The 10,000-nt window shown below is 47.0% G+C and overlaps 1 protein-coding gene across 2 annotated transcripts in view; it reads left to right on the top strand.

Moving 5' to 3' along the window:
* Positions 1–10,000, top strand: part of LOC135104451 (high affinity cGMP-specific 3',5'-cyclic phosphodiesterase 9A-like) — a 209,027-nt gene that overhangs the window by 13,224 nt on the left and 185,803 nt on the right. The gene's annotated exons all lie outside the window — the stretch shown is intronic.

The following is a 10,000-nucleotide window of genomic DNA, read 5'->3' as shown; positions in this document are numbered from 1 at the left end:
AAGGGCACCGGGGGAGCACTTCAGCCTGAGCTAGGAGGCTTTGCATTGAAGCACAGGTGACACGGATTGAAGCGACCCTCGTGACCCTGGGGACGTGTGATGAAGGCCAGACTCTCAAATGGCTCGCCTCTCATCGCCCGCCGCAGACATTGGGCCATTTACATATTCGTAACATCTTCACACATTTTATAATAAACCTCTTAAGGAATCTCGCAATAAGTACAAGTCATCGCACGGCGCAGCGCAGCGTCTAGCAACAGCTACCGCACGCTCTTGGCCGCATTGTTTTTCTCTGCGTTGTGATGTCGCCACATCCATCAGCCTAATATGTGTGAAGTTAAGCGAGGGAGAGATCGGCATCTTTCTTGTTTGTGGGTAACTTTGGAGATGGGCCCTTGTGTGTGTGTGTGTGTGTGTGTGTGTGTGAATCGAAGTCATCTCCCTCCATTTCTGCCAGACTAGGCAAGGAATGTGGCTTGGTCGCGCCGCCTCACAAGGACCCCTGAACTGTTCCCATACGCACATAACTCGGCCATAACTTAACGCCCCGCCGGGAGGGGAAGAGAATACATTCGCCCGCACGCCATTCCTTCGCCGCCTCCCCTTGCGTCACAGAGGGGGTATTACAACGCACCGTGTTGACGTAGTAAGAAGCTGAACACCACATTGTTGATACATGGCGAGTGCGGGCGTCAGTGAGTGGCGCTGCCCCGTGGTAATGTGGCGCATGATGTAGATGCGTAGCGACCTGAACACATGTGCACAGTAGACTGAAGGACACACTCACACACACACACGCGCACACATGTGATCACAGTAGTCTCACTTACTATGCAAGGAGGCAAACACAACGTCAGAGATTTCTAATGATGCTGCATGAGTGACTGACCTTGAGAGAGAGAGAGAGAGAGAGAGAGAGAGAGAGAGAGAGAGAGAGAGAGAGAGAGAGAGAGAGAGAGAGAGAGAGAGAGAGAGAGAGAGCTTACCTTACCTACTCGTGTTCTGCTATTCGCTATCTCTCTAAGCCCCTGCCGTCCACTTGGTGCCTCGTAATGTCTGATAAGCGAGAGTGTCAGCACGCGCCGGCCCACTCCTGCTCACCCCTCCTCTCCTCGCCTCTCCAGCCAGCGTTTGTCGTGTCGGCCGAGCAGTCAGGTTGTAAAAGAGCAGCGTGTTCTCGTTTTCTACATAGGCTGGAGGTGATGCACGAGGAGGAAAAAGATGCGGGTTTTTATTGTTATTCTTGCATCGTTGTAGGCGTTGTGGTGAGGTGTGGTGGTGATGGTACTGGTATTGTTGGTCTTATTAGGTGGTGACTGTACGTAGTGAGGGCTGGGTTAGTGGTTTGACGTAGGTGGTAGTGGTGAGGCGGTGGTATGGGCAGGGACGGGAGTAAGGGAAGGGATTGCAGTGGAGATCTTCCTCGTAAGCCGCTTATCAGTGCAAGAAACAAAAAAAAAAAAAAGAAAAAAAAAGAAGGAAGATAAGACGACGAGTGAAGAAATGAGAAAAAAGAAAGTTAATGTAAGGAATTTTTCTGTAGTAGATAAAATAACACACACACACACACACACACACACACACACACACACACACACACACACACACACACACACACACGGAACAAACTGAAGGAAAAAAACAATGATCATATAAATTCTATACAGTACACCAACCCACTAGAGCCGAGAGAACCCGGAGCAGCGCGTCACCGTAACCTAGTAAGTGCGGGTCCCTTGGTGTTGCTGGAGAGGGGACGCAACTGTACTAAGCCGCTCAGTGTACGGGTGGCGCGTGCTTGCAATGGGCGGGTGAATGTACGCTTCCGGAAGTCAGATGGTTAATTCTGCCTTCTGGTTACGACACACAAGTTCCCGTCTCGAGGCATAGTTAGCCTGGCTCAGTTGGCTCTTTTCACGCTGCAGGCCACACTCTAAGACGCCCAGAGCCAGTGTGGTGTGTAGTGTGGCTCAACTTGTGAAATTAGAGAGGCCTTATCATGTGTGTGGTGGTGTGTTGTATGTTAATTATTGTGATTATTATGATGAGTTCTTTGCTTTGTCTGACCACCCCTTGTGTAGATCGAAGGATGTGTTATATTGGGTTCAACTTTGACGAAAACTTGTATTGAAAAAAGAGAGAGAGGAAGAAACTGGTTCTCAAACAAGTGGTAGATGAATGGCATGGACTCAGTAGTCAGGGTATTGGTGTTGAATCATTAGGGAGCTTTAAAAGAAGATTAGACAAATTTATGGTGGGGATGATAGGTGAAAATAGGTAGATGTTTCATACAGGGACTGCCACGTGTAGACCCAATGGCTTCTTGCAGCTGCTCTTATTTTCTTATGATCTTGTGTTATTATGATGAGTGCGAGCCGCCAGCCAGCCAGTGCCGCTGCGGGAGGAGGACCAGGACATGTGTCGCGTGGCAACCTGTACATCAAATTAATTTCCTGCCTCGGCACGGCGGGACGTGATTTGCCTTTCAGATGACACAGATTACTGAATACACATGGAATTAATAAGGAGACTGAGGAGGAACATGAAGGGACGGAATACAAACAGGTGGCGAGCCTTGGCGGCGTGCAGGTGTTTGCGCGCGGCACTTCCAGGTGCGGCGCATCGGCAGTCACGTCAGTCAGGCATCAGGTCTCTTTAGCGGCGCTCGGGTCTTGTGTCTATAAAGCTGCAAGTGGTTATGTGAAGAATTATTCCAGTGAAAGGATTAGACTATGACTGCAATCATGAAAACATCATTGATTGACCCACTAGAACCTTTCAATCTGTGCTAAATTACCACATAATTACGTCTGGCTATTTAGACAGTTAATTTGTACTAACGCAAATTGAATAGTTATACAGGCTAGGAAAGGCAAAATCAACTTTGTTTTTCATTTTCCTCTTTTCGCTTTTTCTCACGTGTGCCGTGAATATTACCAAAGAGCGACAATAACAGTAAAAAGGCTACGCTGTCTCGTGTCATTTGATTTGTTCCAGCGAAGCAGAAATGAATGTAAAGAATGTAGCGAGTTTTATTTTTGTGTGTGTATCTTTTTCAGCTTTGAATGATACCAGAGAGCGATCATAACTATTAAAAGGCCACGCAGTCTTGTGTCCTCTCATTTGTTCGAACAGAGTAGAAATGGAAGCATAAAGAAACATCATGAGTCTTCCGTTCACGCAGGGGAAGTGCGAAAGGGTTAAGCTGTCACGTGCCCTCAGATGGAACGTGGCGAGAGTTTTCCATTGAGACAGGAGAAGTGAGTCAGCTTCCGGGCGTGTGACCTGCTGCTGGCTCATCTCGCGGGGTCTGGGTGGCACTGCGGCACCTGTTGCTGGGCCGCTTCGTGCCACCCGCCTGCACGAACACCACGAGGCAGCAGGGGCTTTTTCCTCCCACCTGTAGCACTCCCCGATGGTTTACGGCGATGAGGCAAGACAGGAGCACACGGCGAGGCAGTGTTACGTCATCATTATGTGCGGCCTTGATATATGTGTTCCCGAGGGGTGGCTTCTTGAATGCCAGACACTTAAGGATGAAAGGAAATGTGACACCTCGTAATAATAATGATAAGAGTCGAAATTGAATAAGTGCGATGATGATGATGGTGATGATGTCTGCCTGTGTATGTGTGTAATATCTTGTAGGTGTCTTTGTCACACACACACACACACACACACACACACACACACACACACACACACACACACACACACACACACACACACACATCCGGGGGTCGAGGGGCAGAGGTGCGGGCGGGCGTGGGCGTGCCGAGGGAGCCGCTTTCTGGATCTCCGTGGAATCATTTTATCAGCTGTTTGTCAGACCAGCACAATTTTCAAGCTAGGAACGTGTTTACCACCGTGCCAGACCATTGCCCTGAAGGGGAGGCCCGGGCCGCGGTTGGGGAGTGGGGGGAGGGGCAGGCAATGGAGGGGTGTGCGGCCGACCCGACAGGAATGCCACATACATTTATTTACGAGTCTTTTATAACGTAAGTAATCCTATTGGCGCCAGTGTGTGGTGGGGGGAGGGAAAGGGTGGGTGGGAGGATAGGGGAGACGCTGGTAAGGGAGCAGGGTGTGGCGGACAATAAGGTATCAGGGTGGGAAAGAGCGTGAACTCCTCCAAAAATGTTTACCCTCGCACCACAGAGGCAGCCGGAACTATTCACGTACCCGCCCGTGCCCTCCATCACCTCCACCACCACCACCACCACCACCACCACCACCACCACCACCACTACCACTTCTCTCTCACCTCACTGTCGATACCCTCAGCCGGTCACTCCCTCCTCTCCACCCTCCCTGGCACCCACCCACCCACACTTCACCCACACTCCTCATGACACAAATTGCCCTTACTGTCCCAAGATGAGGCTCTCCCCGCCCCCACTTTGAGACAGATACTCCATAAAGTGGCTGGGTGAGCTTCTTGCAAGGGCCTTTTACTGCTGCCATTTTCTCGTGAAATAAAGTGGCCGGGCCGAGAGCTAGTCGGCAGGAGGCTGGCCACTTGAAACTCCCACCTTCTCCCCCATGCCGGCGCCAGTGTTCCCTCCTCCTCATTCTTTCTCCTCCCACATATTGTATCACAGGAACTTTTAATCATCCTATGCGCATCACAAACCTCTTGCCTTTAAGTTTCATCTTCTTATTGTTCATCTTTGCATGCGTGTCTCGTCTGTCTTGTCTGTGTTGTAATTGTAGTTATCCTTTTCCTTCTCTTTCTGGCCTTCTCTTTCTCTGTTTCTCCTCTTTTTTCATCCCCTTTCTTTCTCGTCTCCGTTGTTTGTTGTGGTTTGTGCAGCTGGTCAGTGTTGTAAACGATAAGTGTAGCCGTTCATTGTACGTACGCTTGCCCTTGTTTGCTCATCTGTCTCGTGACGTCATCGGGGCCGCGCGGATGAAAGACTCACAGATAATATAGACAGGAGGGGAAAAAGTCAGAGAAACACTGCATGGGAGTATTGAGTAGAGGTGAGGGCGGGGTCAGGAACAAAATGTCTTGCTGTTGGTGAAGTAATTTACACTAGACTCTGATGTGGAAAGGCGTGTCGTGTTTCCAAATCCGTGTTCGCACAAGGCGCCATGATGACTGTAGCGTAATAGTGAACACACACACACACACACACACACACACACACACACACACACACACACACACACACACACACACACACACACACACACACACACACACACACACACAAACACTTATACGTAGATATCTGTAATGAACTAAGAGCGTTGTATAATTGAAGGAAAGAACAGAGACAGTACCAGTAAAGTACAGATCCTTCATAGTGCAGATTAGTATTCATGCACATACTACATACATACATAAATACATACATACACACATACATACATACATACAAATGGGCGCGCATCGCTCTCCTCACCTGTTTTTAGAAGACTGGGACTCGTGATGGACTTATCAAGTAGTGTCGCGGGATGAAGGAGGTGAAGAGTGTACTGTAGTGTTGGTCAGGATCACACACATACACACACACACACACACACACACACACACACACACACACACACACACACACACACACACACACACACACACACACGCAAAGGGATAGTCTTACGAGTGTGGAATGTACTGTTGCGCAATGTCAGTGCCGGAAAAGAAAATGGTAATCTTTGTACAACCATAAGGAAAGCAGCAGCCTTCGAAACTTGCATAGGTGAAGTAAGAGGAAATGCGTAACTGAGTGCCTTGTCAAAAAAAAAAAAAAAATAGTGAAGTACAGAACAATGAAAATGAAGCAAGGGAATGCAGAATAAAACTGAAATACCTTTTAAATATTAACAAAAAAATATGAAGAACAAACTTACCTGAGAGGAAAAGAAGGAAACGAATACCAGTCTAACGGAAGGGGAAGAAAGCTGAAGGAGGAGGTAGAGGAGGAGAGAAGGAGACGCGTGAATCTCATAATGTGTCATAAAAAAATGCACCACTGAAGTAGGAGGAGGATGAGGAGATGGAGGCGGAGGAGGGGGAGGAGGAGACGGTATTTAGCGGAAGAAGGTCGGACAAGATTAGATAAGAAAACTGAGACATTGCCGACCGCTGTCACTCCCCAGCCAACACAGGCACTGCAGCGCTAACGGATACGGCTTCCTGCTTCCTCTCTCCCTCTTTGTATATATGCATGTACTACTGTGAAAACACTAACCTGGTATACACCTGAGTGATGAAGATGCGGAACTGTATGTGTAATTTTTTTTACCTGAGGATTGATATATTTTCTATGCTGTCAAAATAATTAACGGGTTTTCATATTTTTTTTATGCATTTCTTATACCAGGTTAGCCCTTTCACTGCAATATGCAACAATTCACAGCACTAAACCCAGTGAATAAAACCTTTATAGGCACCTACAAGAAAAAAGATGGAAAGGAATAGATTTCGCAATTTCTAGCCAGTGTAATGTTTGGAGGTGGCTGTAGAACGGTAAGAAATGTCTCAGAGGGGTTAGTTATTAAAGAAAGATGTACCAAATATCAGTGAGTGGATTAGAGTTTGCCCAATAATACCTATCCACCGTACTTTGAATCATTAGACTCTCATGGAGACTATCCAAAGCCCACATAAATTTTGTTAGTCGTATTTTCAGAGATATTTCTCCTGTAAGTGGTACAAATTCTTTGTTAAACGATCACTAGAATCATGTAGCACCCTTGAAGAATCAACACTATCACTAGAACCTAACAAAGAAGCTTTGTTAATCCTTTTACTGTTGCGGTCATCTTTCAACATTCAGAGCAATGCAAAAAAAATGAATTATATGTCAGTATCTACACAGAGAAAGAGAGAACAAGTTAAATTCCTCTTTTCTAAGCTATGGAACGAGTAGTGAAGAGACTGAAGTACAAATATGTCTAAAAATCTGTAGAAAATTATGTGAAAATTATTGTCTCGCACTGTTGAAAGAACGCTTCAATATCCGGCCCTGTGTTTTAGGAAGAGAATAGAGTAGAGCGGCACATTACTCTAGAGACTATATTATTCTGAAACATTTCTACGCCGCACCTCCATTACTTTCAAAAGACTCTAGTTGAAGATACATTGGGTTTTAAGGTGTTTTTATGATTCTAGTGACAGATTAACAGGAATTTTACATTATTAACAGGAGAAACCCTTGATAACCTGGCTAATCATCTTTGTGGCCTGTGAAAGCAGTCGTAGTGAGATAGCAATGCGTTTCTCAGGGAATTTTTATGGTTCTAGTAACAAATGAATAAGATTTCTGCATTATTAACAGGAGAAACACTCTTGAGAACCGGGTGACAAGTTATGTGGGCTTTGAAAACAGTCTGGGTGAGAGAGCAAAGCGTTTTTTCAGGGTGTTTTTTACGGTTTTGGTGACAAATTAATAAGATTTATACTTTATTAACAGGAGAAATGGTCTTGAGAACACAGCTAATAATCTCTGTGGCCTTTGAAAATAGTCTTGGTGAGAGAGCAGAGCGTTTTTTATGGATGTTTTTTACGGTTCTAGTGACAGATGAACAAACTTTTCTACATTATGAATAGCAGAAACACTCTTAAGAACCTTGCTAATCATCTCTGTAGCCTTTGAAAATAGTCGTGGTGAGACAGTAAAACACTTTTACGGGTGTTTTTACAGACTAATAAGATTTCTACATTATTAATAGGAGAAACAATCTTGAAAATTTGGCTAATCATCTTTGTGGCCTTTGAAAATTGTCGCAGTGAGAGAGCAAAGTGTTGAGAGAGTTTTTACGGTTCTAGTGACAGATGAAGAAAATTTCTACATTATAAACAGGAGGAACACTCGTGAGAAGCCGGCTCTTTGTGACCTGTGGAAATAGCCTTGGTGAGAGAGCAGAGGGTTTTTTAATATGGATCTATAGACTGGGGCGGGCGGGCTGCTGCTGGTGCTGGCCTTGTCTCAGGTCTGGGAGGGAGGGACCTGCGGCCTTACGTAGGTATGCTGCATAAGGGTGTGAGAAGCTGCGCATGTTTGTGTAGCCAGAGAGAGAGAGAGAGAGAGAGAGAGAGAGAGAGAGAGAGAGAGAGAGAGAGAGAGAGAGAGTTACCACCTATGCAACTGCCGACGGTCGTGGGAAGAATAAGACAAGAGAAAAAATGTAACCTAACATCACGTTGCATAAGACTAGGTGAGGGAGACGGCGGCGGACTGCGGCGGCGGCGGTGGCGGTGGTGGAGGCGGAGAGCGGGTAACGGAATGATGGTGATGGATATATAACGCGCTCGAGTGGCGAAAGACGGAGCATTTAGGTGATGGATTGATGATTCTCCGCGTGATGGAGTATAGGGGGTGGTGTGTGTGACGGTGGAGGCGAGGCGAGGTAGGCAGCGAGCGAGAGAGGAGCGGTGTGTGAGCGAGGCTGGGTGTTGGGAGAGAGGCAGTGTAGGGGGAGGGAGAGGAAGGGACGGATGGGCCTAAGACAAGATGGAATTAAAGGTGAGGGGAGGAATTTACAGAGAGAGAGAGAGAGAGAGAGAGAGAGAGAGAGAGAGAGAGAGAGAGAGTCTACCTAAGGCTATACTACAGCCTTAATGCTGACTGACCAGAAAGGCATTTTACCCGTCTTGCGTTAATCTCCTGCCACAGCTTCTTCCTTTCCTCCTCCTCCTCCTATCCCAACATCCTGGCCTTCACCTTAGCTTCTCTTCCACTTATACCCTCCTCCTCTCCTCTCCTCTCCTCTCCTCTCCTCTCCTCTCCCTCGTCCTTTCTTTCCTACCTTCACCCTTGGTCTTCTCATCTCGCACACATTTCTTTTCCTCAGCATCATTTCTTTTTATCTCTCTCTCTCTCTCTCTCTCTCTCTCTCTCTCTCTCTCTCTCTCTCTCTCTCTCTCTCTCTCTCTCTCTCTCTCTCTCTCTCTCTCTCTCTTTCTTTACCCTCTACATTCCTACACCAGACTACCCGTCATCTTTCTCTCCCTCTATTGCCGGCACTGTCCTCCCTTCTCCCCTCTCCCCTCTCCCCTCCCTCCCCTCTCCTCTCCCAGAACCACTTGACTCCTGCCCGCCCCGCACTGTCCTCTCTCGTCTCACCGTCACCCTAGGAATGGGCATTACAAGAGTAGGATTTCACAAGAGTCTCGCGCCCGCATGTTATCCTGGCCCCTTGTGGACGTGACCAGTGTGTGTGCGTGCGTGTGTGTGTGTATGTCTGTGTGTGTGTGTGTGTGTGTGTGTGTGTGTCGGGTGCTGGGCGTGGCTGTTACACTGGGTGGGAAGGGATACAAAGAGCTGCAAGTTGAAAGTGAGTGATAGAGAGAGAGAGTGAGAGAGAGAGAGAAAAGCGGGCGTGGGGGAGAAAGGGAGTAAGGGTTCTTCCACCTTAGATAAAGCTCGAGAGCCAATCGTGCGGGAGAAACTGTCATTCTTTCGCCGATCCGGTCAATTGCCGCTAAGCTTTCTCCCGCCCGCCTTATTGCGTCATTGGTTGCGTCACCGAATCTCAGACGACATACACAGGAGTGGCCCGCCCTGTAACTGCCGCTGACCCGCTTGTTAAGGGATCACTCGCCTGCACGCTTGATATATGGAACCATCAGGCACTTTCTCCTCTCAAGGCTAAATTGTACTCCTATATTTTCAATTTTTTTTTCCTTCTTTGTATTGTAACTGCATGACTCATTGTGGGAATTGTTACTAACGGTTTGGCATAATTGGTCTCTCTCTCTCTCTCTCTCTCTCTCTCTCTCTCTCTCTCTCTCTCTCTCTCTCTCTCTCTCTCTCTCTCTCTCTCTCTCTCTCTCTCTCTCTCTCTCTCTCTCTCTCTCTCTCTCTTGTACTTGTACTAGTAGCCTTTATGACCCTTTTCGTAAGCTGAAAGACTGAAGTTCAATGGACAGTTTTTGTAATACGAGAAAAAAAAACATTATCTTTTTTTGTTCTTTTCTTTAGTCTAATGTCCCCAATATTCTTCATAATGGGATTTTGCACGTACGTATTTGTTGTCGCGTGATTATTTTACA

Source organism: Scylla paramamosain, chromosome 10, assembly GCF_035594125.1.
Source record: "Scylla paramamosain isolate STU-SP2022 chromosome 10, ASM3559412v1, whole genome shotgun sequence".
Taxonomy (NCBI): Eukaryota; Metazoa; Arthropoda; class Malacostraca; order Decapoda; family Portunidae; genus Scylla; species Scylla paramamosain.
Note: the sequence above shows the minus strand (reverse complement) of the source record. Positions and strands in the feature narration are given on the sequence as shown.